The sequence below is a fragment of the Hyla sarda genome, chromosome 3, assembly GCF_029499605.1.
Source record: "Hyla sarda isolate aHylSar1 chromosome 3, aHylSar1.hap1, whole genome shotgun sequence".
Lineage (NCBI taxonomy): Eukaryota > Metazoa > Chordata > Amphibia > Anura > Hylidae > Hyla > Hyla sarda.
In genome coordinates this window covers 150,095,290-150,109,407 of record NC_079191.1, presented here as the reverse complement: position 1 = coordinate 150,109,407, position 14,118 = coordinate 150,095,290, and the positions used below count along the sequence as shown (strand labels likewise).

Sequence of the window (14,118 nt, the reverse complement as noted above, 5' to 3'; positions counted from 1 at the left end):
TTGTTTTTTTTTTTCTTTTCAAAATGTTATTATTTTCAAATAACACATACACAAAAATGAGTTTTCACATCAATACCAATTAACATTAACAACCCATGCCACCCCCCCCCTGAATTCCATAATAATTTATGTTTATTTCTAAATCAGGATTAATATTTCAAAAAAACTCTCTTCCAGGTACCCCAGATCTTATCTACTCGTAATTCTTGTAGCCTATTTCCCTTAACCGATATTTTCTCAAACTTCATGATTTTCTCAACCAAATTATGCCAATTCCCAAAGCAAAGGACATCAGATGACAACCAGGGCCGTACAATCAGTAGTTTCAAACACAAGAAGAAAAGTTTCATCAAGAGTGTGCCTCGAACGGCATTCGCTTCCTGAATTCCCAATAATACTTAGAGCGGGGACATATTAATCTCCACCTGAAGTCTTGACTTAATTTCTACCAAAATTTCCTGCCAGAATTTATTAATCTTTGAACAGGACCACAGAATATATGAAAAAGGGCTGTTCCCTCCATATTGCATCTGAGACACCTATCATCTTTCCATTAACCCATTTTTTTTTTAGTTTAGTAGGGGTTAGATAAACGCTGTGTAAAACTTTTAATTGTATTAGCCTATACGAACAATTTATAGGCTAATACAGGTAATGCACACCCCCCTTTCTCATTGGGTTCAACAAAACTCTACATGTTTAGGTCTAGCTCTTTTTCATCCCCACAAAAATGTATTCATCATTCTTTCGAGTCTAGAGAACCACTTTTCCGCAATACAAATAGGGGAAGCGTTTTAGAAAAAAACAAAACTTGAGGTAAAACCACCATCTTCAAAACCGCCATCCTGTCTGCAATATTTAGTGGCAATCTTTTCCAAATTTCAATTTTTTTTCCAGTTTATTTAACAAGGGTTTTACATTTTCCTCCATATAATGTAAGGGATTAACAGTTACTTTGATTCCTGAATATTCCAGGGACCCCCCCCCCCCTCCTCAACTACTTGCATGCCCAACTCTGTTTGATCTAAATTAAGCCCTATAGGAAGGGCATATGATTTCAGCCAATTTATTTAGAGCCCCAACATAATACCAAACTCCATAAAAACTACCTTTAACTTTAGGACCGCCCCCACTGGGTCTTGTACATACATGAGTAGATTGTTGGCATACAATGCTATCTTATCCGCATCCCCCCTGCTCCCAAACCCCTTTAGATCTGTCATTCCCCTTAATACTATAGCAAGGGGCTCTATAGGGCAAAGAGTAGGGGGGAGAAAGGGCAACCCTGGTGAGTACCTCTGGTCAATCCAATGGATCTCGTCAATACATTACCCAATAATAATTTAACTGAGGGTTGAGCATACATCAGTTTAATCAGACCAATATATCCTGGACCAATCGCAAACTTTTCCAGCAAAGCCCAAAGGAACCTCCACTCCACCCTGTTGAAAGCCTTAGTGGCACCTAACGACAGAACAGAGCGGAGATCCCCCAGGCCTGATTGTACATTAATAAATGTTCACTCGATATTATCAAAAAGCCGTCTTCCAAGTACAAAGCACGTTTGAACTCGATGAACAAGCCTGTCCGCCTCCAGCTTTAATCTATTTGCCAAAATTTTCGCAAGGATCTTAATATCTGCTATCAGCAGATAAATTGGCCTGTAACTTTTCAACTCAGGTCCCTACAGCTGACCTTAATCTGCCGTGAGTCTTGAAAACAGGAGGAACGGGGAATCACAATATAGCAGAGTTAGCCACCCAGTCTGAGTCTATGATCGATTTTAAACTCTAGAATAATATTTCACTGTCCCAGCGAGTACATAGTGAGTAGATAGGAGAGTCTTGGCTCCGTTTTCCCACAGCATTCCTCTTGCCATCCGGCCTGTTTTCCTCCATGCTCCGATCTCAGAAGGCAGGGGGAAGGAGAGGAGACGCTTGCACCTCCATCTCCACACTCATGCACCCTCAGTAGCAACGTCTCCTGCCTGCCACTCCCCCCACATCCGGCTCCAATGGCAGGGAGAAGTGAGAGTAGCGCTTTATAAGCATCACTGCAGCAAGGGAGGGGCCGCAGCCTTAACCCCTTCTAGACATGCCGCCCATTTACAGGTAAGGCAGAGTTGGATACTCCACGCCATGCCCGCTCCTCCCCACATGTTACCGGGGTCGTCACCGCCTGCTGTGCTGTGTCCATGCCACCACGGTTCCAGCTGTCACACCGGATGATGCCACTGGTCGGTCCAACGCAGCCATTGCCCCGGACTCTGCCACCTCCAGCAGCTTCAGACCACAACATCCGCAAACCCGGGCATGGGCCGCCATCCGCTAGGTATCATTCTGGGGAGGGAGGGAGAGACGAGGGAGAGCCCCCAGAGACGCAGTGGTGCGACCTACATCATGCCACACGGGGCGTTCCTGGCTGCACACAGGGGCATTGTTATACTGAAGTAAAGAGCCTTTGCCAAAATGTTGCTGCAATGCTGAAAGCATATAATTCTCTAGAATTGCACCATATGTTCCAATGGTACTAATATTTCTTTTTGTGGGAACCAAAATACCTTGCCCGAGTCATTAGTTCTCCAAAACCAAACTTTTAAGTTGGTACTTAACATCTGTGTTGGAAGTGTATTCCTGGCATCCACCAAACCTAAATTCATCAATTAGAATTTACTAACTAGCCAGATGGTGAAGCTTAATTCATCATTGCAGAGAATTGTGTTTGGCGATAAGTTTTACATCACTCAACTCGAACCCTAGCTTGCTGCTTGTTGTGTGTGGATGCACAGTTATGAAAACACAGACTATGAAACTCCATGCCATCAGTTTCCGAGACAATGTTGTGTTCACAAGCATTTTGAACTCTAATGATGGATATCACAACTGAAGATAGGAGATTTTTCCATGTTACAAACATTTGATGGCTTCATTTGTCCCCAATGCTATTTTCATGGCTTGAGTACATTTTCCCATTTGTTTACTAACATTACAAAATCTGTGGAGGCCATATCTTTGTGCAGACTCTCACCATCCATTAAATTAAGCTCAAGATAAACAAGGAATGGAACTCCTCACCTCAGCAGTTGCATTAACTACCTCCATGGTTTGCAGGGATATAAACCATAAAAGGAACATATGATAATTCTTATATGTTCCCAAACCAAGAGTCATCAGGATGAATCCTTGTGGATTCTCCCCACCCCATCAGCCTTGAAAGGTCTCTCTCTATACCCAAACAGGGAGAGTTTTATCAATCATGGCTGGTGATGTGGGGCAAAGCTATTTGTGAGGGCCCAAATCACTCACTATTCAGGCAGCATGAAAGTGATGATACATTTTCTTTACATGCCTGATTCCAACTAAATAAGAAGATCCAATTAGTCAAAGAACATTATACATATTTTATCAAGACACTGACCTTTAAAAATGTCGGTGTTGCCAATAAAAACCAATAACCTATTTTGCTAAATATAGTGAGAAATCTAAAACATTATTTATTTTTATGTATAACCTGACTGAAACAATAACACAATAAGTTGACAAATTGCAATTTGAAATAGTAACAGTTCTAAATATCTCATATGACATTATATCACACATTATAAACCCTAAATAACCCCCAAGATTTGGCATTAAAGGGGTACACCCGTGGAAAACTTTTTTTTTTAATCAACTGGTGCTAGAAAGTTAAACAGATTTGTTAATTACTTTTATTAAAAAATCTTAATCATTCCAGTACTTTTAGGGGGTGTATACTACAGAGGAAATGGTTTTCCTTTTGGAACACAGAGCTCTCTGCTGACATCATGACCACAGTGCTCTCTGCTGACATTTCTGTCCATTTTAGGAACTGTCCAGAGCAGCATATGTTTGCTATGGGGATTTTCTTCTACTCTGGACAGTTCTTAAAATGGACAGAGATGTCAGCAGAGCGCACTGTGGTCATGATGTCAACAGAGAGATCTGTGTTCCAAAAAGAAAACTATTTTTTCTGTAGTATTCAGCAGCTAATAAGTTCTGGCAGGATTAAGATTTTTTAATAGAAGTAATTTACAAATCTGTTTAACTTTCTGGCACCAGTTGATAAAAAAAAAAAGTTTTCCATGGAAGTACCCCTTTAATATCTTATAAATGCAGATTCCACCTATATGACCTTCACCTATCTCGAGGGCGCCAGCAAATGTTGCAAAGGGATTGAAGGGGTTTAGTATCTACATTTTAAAATTGCAACTTAACCACAACTTCCCTCCTCTAAGTTCACTAGCTGTTATCTGTGGGGTAACCTGGCATAAAAAGTGGAGATCATCATTAGCACAGATATTTTACGTAATGCAAAACCTGCTGCCCAGTCTCTACGCAAAATTCATCATGAGGCACACATGACATAAAACCTCTGTATACAGCAAAGAAACTAAGAAGTTCACACACACATTTATATGCCAGTCACTGGAGTATTTTTACAAACAATTATTATTGCCTAAATTATAAAACCAGCCCACCAAACAGCGCATCTGCAAACCACACCTCCTGCAAGCGCAGTGTTAGAAAAAGCATAAAACCAGCACAGATAACTTTGGCACAAGACAATGCATAAAATAAAAAGACACAGGACACATAACTTAGCAAGTATTTGACACATCAAGGAGCTGTTAGTTAAATGAAGGACAGGGTAGGTTCTTTAGAGTGGTTGTTCACTGGATTACTTTAGAGAAGTGGAGTTAGGGACCTAAGAAAGTATTATCGCATACATTTTATAAACTAATTTTAATATACAGGGTGGGCCATTTATATGGCCACTTACGTCCCTGTGGGTCGTCGTCAAGCCAACGTCATTTTTCCGGGGCCGGGCGTGAAGCGCGGAGAAGAGGCCCAGCGGTGAAGATGGACAGCCTGGAACGACTATCCCTCCCCACCGGACGGTCCTGCAGCACAGATGGCCCAGACCAGCTCACCCGAACATCCCGCCGAGCGGAGGTGAGTACAAAACTAAAGGGGGGAGGGGGGGCTGGATGATTATGAAGGCCCGGGCATTGGTCTTCAACCTACGGACCTCCAGATGTTTCAAAACTACAACTCCCCGCATGCTGGGAGTTGTAGTTTTGGAACATCTGGAGGTCCGCAGGTTGAAGACCACAGTTAAAGACCACAGTTAAATCAGACAAGCAGTGATGATGAAGGGGGTGGTGTGGGATGATGACAGGGTAATGATGAAGGGTGGGATGATGAAGGGGGGGATGATGACAGGGTAATGATGAAACGGAGGATGATGATGGGGGGGATGATGACAGGGTAATGATGAAACGGAGGATGATGAAGGGGGGGATGATGACAGGTTAATGATGAAACCCCCTTTCATGACAGGGTAATGATGAAGGGGGGATGATGACAGGGTAATGATGAAGGGGGGATGATGACAGGGTAATGATGAAGGGGGGGATGATGAAGGGAGGATGATGACAGGGTAATGATGAAGGGGGATGATGACAGGTGATGATGATGAAGGGGGATGATGACAGGGTGATAATGACGGGGTTCTGGATGATGACAGGGGGGGATGATGTATTTCCCACCCTAGGCTTATAGTCGAGTCAATAACTTTTCCTGGGTTTTTGGGGTGAAATTAGGGGCCTCGGCTTATATTCGGGTCAGCTTATACTCGAGTATATACGGTATTAAAGTTTGGACTTTTAGCCTTTTTTTTCGTTTGGGAGCTGGACACCTATCTGTTTATCCTGAGTAGAGAAAATAGCCTAAGAGAAAAACATCCAAATGTTTTTCGTCTGCAGCTCATACAGATAAAAGGTATATAATATTCTGTTCAGCATTATTCAGTGTGTCAGTGCTTATAGCAAGTTGCAATTTTAAATCTCTGGAGATATATAGTCAGACACTTTTCACTTTTAAATTTAATGGAGAACAAATTATTTTCTGCCATTTTTAGTGCGCCTGTGGTAGATGTAAAATTAGACAGAGTTATCATTATTATGTGACATCAAGCAACAAATTGGAAGTGATCGGCAGCAGAAGTAGAGCAGGAACAGATTTGTACCTATGTACAAAACCAAAACTGTATTTTATACAGTATGAGATTATAAAGAGCAAAAAAACACAGATGCTTGGTAATCATTCTATTTATGCTCGGTCCACAGACCCATATAGCCTGCTAGTCAGATATCTCAAAGTAAAAATTATTGTTTGTTAATCATTAGCCAGGACGCAGAATATGGCAAATATAAAAGGAGCTTTCTATCAATTACACAAATACAAGTATGATGAATAAACAATATAAGCAATAAGCAATCTATAATGACAAAATGCAGGTCAGAAAGATGTATTAGTGTAAACCAAGGCACTATCACTATGTAATATCACTAGTTGGCAAACACTCTCCTTATTAGATAAACATTGCTTTGTTATTATACCCCACGTGTTATATCAAAATAAATCACTATCTATACCACATTCCCTCTCTAAACTGCATATTCAATAGGCGATAAAAGACTAGAGTAATTATAGATAGGTATTCTCATTCTGGAGGCTACATATATCTGTCATAATGCATAGAAATCACTAAATCAAAATAAATAGCATATATTCCAAATAGTTACATATAGTAAATGTAGTCTAAGGCAAAATGTATTGGAAGAGATTTATTAAAACCTGTCTAGGGGAAAAGTTGCTGAGTTGCCCATAGCAGCCAATCAGATTGCTTCTTTTAGTTTTCACAGGCCTTTTCAGAATTGAAAGACGCGATCTGATTGGTTGCTATGGGAAACTCAGCAACTTTTCCTCTGGACAGGTTTTGATAAATCTCCCTCATGATGTATAATATTTATAATATGTGGCAGGACACAGCAAACCTAGGAAGAGCTCATAAAGACCAAAGTCACACAGTATCTGTCAATCACGTACAAACCTTAATACTGCATCTTTTACTTCATCTTTTTTTGCAGAAATACAAACCCATCCCCCCACAACACAATGTGCATGCTAAGAGTTGTAGTCCTAAGCCTGAAATACATACACAATATAGATGAAAAGTAACCACTGTACATCCTCCCAGAACATTGTCAACAGTCCCAGAAAAGGGGCAGGGCCAACCCATGGGTGAATGGGGTTTCAGCATTCCTGGGACTGGGCTTAAATGACCCTTGATTCTGTCTCAATATTACCTCAGCAGTAAATAAAATGGCAATATGTAGAACTCACAAGCAGAGAGCTGATAGTGGCCTTTCTACACTCCGTAGTATAGACAGGAGGACTGTAGCTCTTTACAATATAATAATAATAGTAATAATAATAATAATAAGGCTGGGTTCACGCTAAGTTTTGAACATACGGTCACCGGATCCGGCTAGGTGGAGGGAAAACCGGATACTTCCATACCCCATCCGGACCCAGCCCGCATCTCATTCATTTGAATGAGCCGACCGGATTCAGATAGTGACTCTGGTTGGCTTATTTTTGCCCCATATCCGGTTTTCTGGCCGGACCTAATAGCGTGGTATACAGCAGTTTTAGGTTCAGTCAGACAAACGGATAAGGGGGAAAAAATTAGCCGACCGGAGTCACTATCTGGTCACTCCGGTCGGCTCATTCAAATGAATGAGATGCGGGTCGGGTCCAGCTGGGGTACAGTAGTACCCGGTTTTCACTCCCCCCCAGCCGGATCTGGTAACCGTATGCTCAAAACGTAGTGTGAACCAAGCCTAATAATAGACTAATAAACTAAGGAAGAACCTTGCAGATGTTGTCCTTTGTGGGATTTGAAACCAGGACTCCAGTACTTCAAGGCTACACACTCACAAGGTAGTTACCAGTCTCTGGTCTCCTCCACATCATGCAGCCCTTATCACTGCAGCTCCCACTGGACTTCCGGGGTAGGATCAAAACCCATGATGATTTCTAGCCTGCCCATGGGAGGGATGCCTGTCCTCACCCACCTAATGACTCCCCCTGTGGCATCACATTCACTGGACGGAACAGGAAGTCAGAGTAAATGAGACACCACAGGAAATAAAGAATTCACAGGCAGAGCAGCCATGTGACCAGCCTGAGAACACAAGAAGCACTGGAACTAAAAAAAATAAACCGTATATAGAACCTACACACCCACAAAAGTCATTGCAATGCTAGTTTATTGAAAAGCCATGAACAACCCTTTATTAGTGATAAAAACTATTTGGCTATGTGATAGTTGCCCCTTCTAATTTTTAGTAGTAATAATTAGTAATCAGACTGATATACAGGAAGATAGGAAACAATCTCCAATATTACTACTATTACTATAATTATTATTACTAGCTATACAGTATCTCACATAAGTGTATATGTTATGTAAATATTTTATTGTATTTTATCATATTTTTGTAAATATTTTATTATATCTTTTCATGTGACAACACTGAAGAAATAACACTCTGCTACATTGTAAAGTAGTGAGTCCACAGCCTGTTTAACAGTGTTTAATGTTGTGTCCCTTCAAAATAACTCAACACACAGCCATTAAAGGGGTTATCCAGGAATAGAAAAACAGAGCTAATTTACCAAAGTAACAAAGGCTACCATCAGTAACACCCTTCGCCGCAAGGGACTCAAATCATGCAGTACCAGACATGTTCCCCTGCTTAAGGCAGTACATGTCCGGGCCCATCTCAAGTTTTCTAGAGAGCATTTGGATGATCCCGAAGAGGATTGGGAGAATGTCATATGATCAAATGAAACAAAAGTAGAACTTTTTGGCAAAAACTCAACTTTTCGTGTTTGGAGGAGAAAGAACGCTACGTTGCATACGAAGAACACCATACCTACTGTGAAGCATGGGGGTGGAAACATCATGCTTTGGGGCTGTTTTTCTGCTAAGGGACCAGGACGACTGATCCATGTAAAGGAAAGAAAGAATGGGGCCAAGTATTGTGAGATTTTGAGTGAAAAGCTCCTTCCATCACCAAGGGCATTGAAGATGAAATGTGGCTGGGTCAGCATGACAATGATCCCAAACACACCACCCGAGCAACGAAGGAGTGGCATCATAAGAAGCATTTCAAGGTCCTGGAGTGGCCTAGCCAGTCTCCAGATCTCAACCCCATAGAAAACCCCAAGTTCGTGTTGCCCAGCGACAGCTCCAAAACATTACTGCTCTAGAGGAGATCTGCATGGAGGAATGAGCCAAAATACCAGAAACAGTGTGTGAAAACCTTTACAAGACTTTCAGAAAACGTTTGACCGCTGTCATTGCCAAAAAAAAAGGTGTATAACAAAGTATTAACTTTTGTCATTGACCAAATACTTATTTTCCACCATAATTTGCAAATAAATAAATGATTTTAAAATCAGATAATGTGATTTTATGGATTTTTTTTTTCTCATTATGTATCTCATAGTTGAGATTTACCTATGATAAAAATTACAATTGGTGGCTGACTAAATACTTTTTTGCCCCACTGTATCCCCTATCCTCTGAATACATTCCAGGGACAATATTACATTACCATAAGTACCTAGTCAAGTTAAAATATTTCCTTTCTAAATCCAACCTTTTCCTCCCTTTTCTCTTTAATTCCTAAGTTAATGAAAATAATTGTATACGAGAATACATAGTGGGAAGTCAATTATGGCAGATCTCACTGCCAACATTAGGCACATTTAAACAAAAAATGGTACATGAAATAAAAGTATAATACACCTTGGCGCTATAGATCCTGGGTACGATGCCCCACAGCAGCTGTATGTGCCAAACTTATGGGACCCTGTACAACCATAAAATTTAATAACTGAATAAAAATATATAGTTGGTGGCAGCGCTAATAAGGACTTGCTAGTTATGACTTATATTGAAATAGAAAACATGAACAATGTATGTTAACCGGGGTTTGCCATTAATTATATGCACAACGTGTTCATCAGCATACTGCAAAGAAGTGCATATAACAGTTGTGAAACTAACAGAAGGTTAGGAAATGTGCGCACGTTACCTTTTGTATGTACATGCTATGGATATGGTCCCGATCCTCCGGTATGCGGTCTTAACCCTCCGATATGCGGTCCCAGTCCTCCGGTATCCTAGGAGGTGAGTGAGGATTCCGAGGGCTATACGATCTTGATACCGGGGTAAGCTGGATTCCGTGCCAAGAAACTCTGTTTCTTTGAGACCTGCCCTGGCCGGTGGCGTCTCCGCCTGTGAACTGCAAATGAAAGGGGTCAAAAGTCCCGTACCTGTAAGTGACACCACTATGGTAAGACTGTTGGGCCAAAAAGGAAAAAAAAGTTTTCCAACGCCGTTTCAGAGAATGACGTTCTCCTTCCTCTTGGATAACCTAGCCCTCTGGGATTTGACTATTTATACTTTCACCTTGATGCCTCCCATATGTGCTTAATCATGCGGTAATTTTAGGCTCCTGTGTATCTGTTTCATCCCAATTCCAGTTGTATAATGCTTAGAACATGGCATGCAATATACTGTTGTAACATACCACTGAAGTTTGTATGAAAAAAAAGTGTGTATGAAGGTAGAGAAAACACTTGTGAAAACAGCACCATGCATACATAATCATACAGCTCACTTTCCAGAAATGTCATTATTACATAATCAAATGTAGTTATTACATAGTCAAATAAATGAAAGGAATAATTACATTTCTGGAAAGTGAGCTGTATGACTATGTATACATGGTGCAGTTTTCACAAGCATTTTCTCTACCTTCATATACACTTTTTTTCATACAAACTTCGTTGGTATGTTACAATAGTATATTACATGCCATGTTCTAAGCATTATACAACAGGAATTGGGATGAAACAGATATACAGGAGCCGGGGGGCTAGGATATCCATGAGGAAGGAGAACTTCATTCTCTGAAATGGCGTTGTAAAACTTTTTTCCTTTTTGGCCCAACAGTCTCACCATAGTGACGTCACTTACAGGTACGGGACTTTTGACCCTTTTCATTTGCAGTACGCAGGTGGAGACGCCACCGGCCGGGGCAGATCTCCCTGCGGCTGCTCAAAGACCTCCACACAGAGTTTCTTGGCACGGAATCCAGCTTACCCCGGTATCAAGATCATATAGCCCTCGGAATCCTCACTCACCTCATAGGATAGCGGAGGACTGGGACCGCATATCGGAGGACTGGGACTGCATATCGGAGGATCGAGACCGCATATCAGAGGATCGGGACCATATCCACAGCACGTACATACAGAAGGTAACATGCGTGCATTTCCTAATCTTCTGTTAGTTTCACAACTGTTATATACACTTCTTTGCAGTATGCTGATGAACACGTTGTGCATATAATTAATGGCAAACCCCGGTTAACATACATTGTTCACCTTTTCTATTTCAATATAAGTTATAACTAGCAAGTCCTTATTAGCGCTGCCGCCAACTATATATTTTTATTCAAAAACTGGTGCATGTTGAGGTTCTGGTATTTTTGAAATCAAGTCTAGCTCTGCACACAGCAGAATTCTTGCCATTAAAACATTGTAAAAAAGTAATAAAAAAAACCTTATGGAGAATCTAAACAACACCGTAAACTGGACTTAAAATACAGTTTAATCCTACTTCAAAATACTTGGAATATATTATATTGCGCCATTCTCTTGTATATAAAAATTGTACAAAACTCTTGCTAATAAAGAACACATTGTAGGATATTCCCCTAATGCATAAAGTAATCTTGTAATTCGTTTGGACACATGTAAAGTTTATATAGTTCAGTAGCACAGTGTAAACCATGTTCACCCCATGTACCACACTCACCAGGCATAGAATCCTGTTGATCACTCCAATAGCAAGACCCACCGAAGCTACAATGTCTATTTTAGCAGCTGCTTGTTTGCCAAATGTTAAACAGTGCTATTTTTGGAAACTCCAAGTTGTTAATGTGTAGCCCACTGAGTAATAGTAGCAATTATGCCTTTCTTACTTATTAATGTTTCTATACATACTAAAACATTCCTTACCTTCACAAGAAAAAATGTACAGTAAATGAAAATTTAATTTATTAAACAACTGTAACTAAAAGAAGGCATCTTGGGGAGAGATCACAACCCTGCTTAAAACTAATGGCCATGTTAAACACCTCCACATTTCTATTACAGGAGCCCGCTTATCCTTGGTGCACATTATTAGCCCTCTTAAGGGTTATAGGCACTAAATAATGAAGATTCATATCACTTCTTGGCCTTGATTTTATAGTTCATTAATGGCGCCTCCTAATTTGTTACCCATAATAATGTCCATAGATGCTAATAGATCACTTATGTGTCTATAAGGTAACTTACAATGTATTCAATTAACTTCTCTTCTGCATATTCCATCTCACAATAATTATTTGCCTACAGCAAAACTGAAATGAAAGCAGAAGCACACCGGGAAATTACTCATGCCGAATAGTCCTTTGTTTACAATGTGAATATTTAACACGCTTCAGTGACATTTCATATTCTGTTGCTGCTTAACTCCTCTGTGACCAAAGTCAGCAAACCTAATAGTCTGCTGTCAACTACAAAGTCATGTTGTGTAGCTTTTGTCAACATCATATATCCAGGGAAGGAAAACATGTCAGTTTTTTAATGTAAAGATCACCCAGCAGCAAATGATATGCAAACATAATTTGTCTCATTCTCCATGCGCAATGGATGGCACAATGTAATATTTTCATAGATGGATTCTGTGCATGGTCCTGATGAGACAGCCTATAACACACCCCACTACCATGAATCCAGTCCCCACACTGTGCATGCATGCCAGCTATTCCTTAACTACAGGTTCCTAGTCTCTGTGCTTGAGGAATCCCATTCCCCACAGCACACCCCATCTTCTCTTCCAAGAACCCAGCTGATATAGAATCTTAGATCGAGTCTTTATGACCTCTGTCTATGAAAATGAAGGATGTCTATGTGCGCTCCAAGCAGCCTGCTTCTCATCCAGACATTTCTCTTACCAACAGAACACGTTACAAACACTATTATTTTATCCCAATGTAAGCAGACATCTTTTCCTTTCCCAATACTGCCTGCCAGCCTGCTTGCACATGCCTTCCCCTGCTAGCAGCGGTTACTCAGATGCATTGCAATAAGCAACAGATTCTTTTGTGTTTGCATGCAACCCTTACCTGTGTTAAGATGTCACATCCTCCTCGGTGACTCAAGCCTGCTTTTCAGCATAGATCCAGCATAATCCTCCAAACTTCCCCCCCAGCAGTGATACTGTTGTGTTCATTAGCTCAAGTCTTTTTGGGGGTCTATTATTGTCACAACCAGAGCTAAGTCATGGCTTTATTCTCCCTGCTCAAAATGTCTGAAATAGTTTAGGAGAGCAAGGAGGATGCATTGCATGCTAGAAAGCAATGCTTAAAATTAGTTCTCAGAAGCTCAGCCAAGGTAGCGTCATGTGTGACAGCATGTGCTGGCTGGGATCTATAGGCTTCTGATGGACACGCTGCTTCTGTTTTTAATAAATATTGCAGTAGTCTGTCTGGGAGATATAATGTGATACGCCTAATCTAGCAGTCCACATGGAATGATTGTTTTTAAAAAGTGGGTGGGAAAATATTTTTCATTTCAGTGAAATCCTCCCTATGGTACGAAGAGGTTCGAGCAATGAATGGAGAAAAATGCATGAAATTGCTCAGCTGTGTTTGAGTGGCAAGTATGATCAAAAAACTAAGGGCGATAGACCAGCCCCTCTCTCCCAGCCCGCATCCCCTCCCTCATGTATTGTGAGCTCCTGAGACTTACAGAGAAAAACAGTCAGCCTGAGAACTTCCAAACATTTCATTAAGGAGAGATACATTTATAGCTTAACAATATATTTCCTTCCTAAGTTCTCCACAATTAAAGTCACATGATCCCTGATTAATTATCATTTACAAGTTGCTTGTTATTTAAAGCCAGATTAAAGTCTACAGCCGGTAATGAATGGCAAAAGTCTAATCCTTCCTCCCAAATTTGTATTCAGACCATCATAGATCAATAGCCATACAGACAGTGGAATAAGTCAGTCGAGTCATTAGGCTGGGTATATATATTATAAAGGAAATATTATTCTGCCTTTATCGATCACCTTCTGATTTAAAGGGAGAGCGATAGATCAGTCCTTGAGCGCTCTCGT

The 14,118-nt window shown here is 40.7% G+C and overlaps 1 protein-coding gene across 2 annotated transcripts in view; it reads right to left on the bottom strand.

Moving 5' to 3' along the window:
• The window catches only part of KCNMB2 (potassium calcium-activated channel subfamily M regulatory beta subunit 2), a 697,235-nt gene extending 683,648 nt beyond the window's left edge, over positions 1–13,587 (bottom strand). The window contains exon 1 of one of the 2 annotated variants that reach the window (XM_056565221.1): positions 13,121–13,587. The gene's annotated coding sequence lies outside the window, so the exon portion shown is untranslated. The remainder of the gene's footprint in view (positions 1–13,120) is intronic. The other variant, XM_056565220.1, reaches the window with a different exon arrangement.
• Positions 13,588–14,118: the final 531 nt, after the last annotated feature.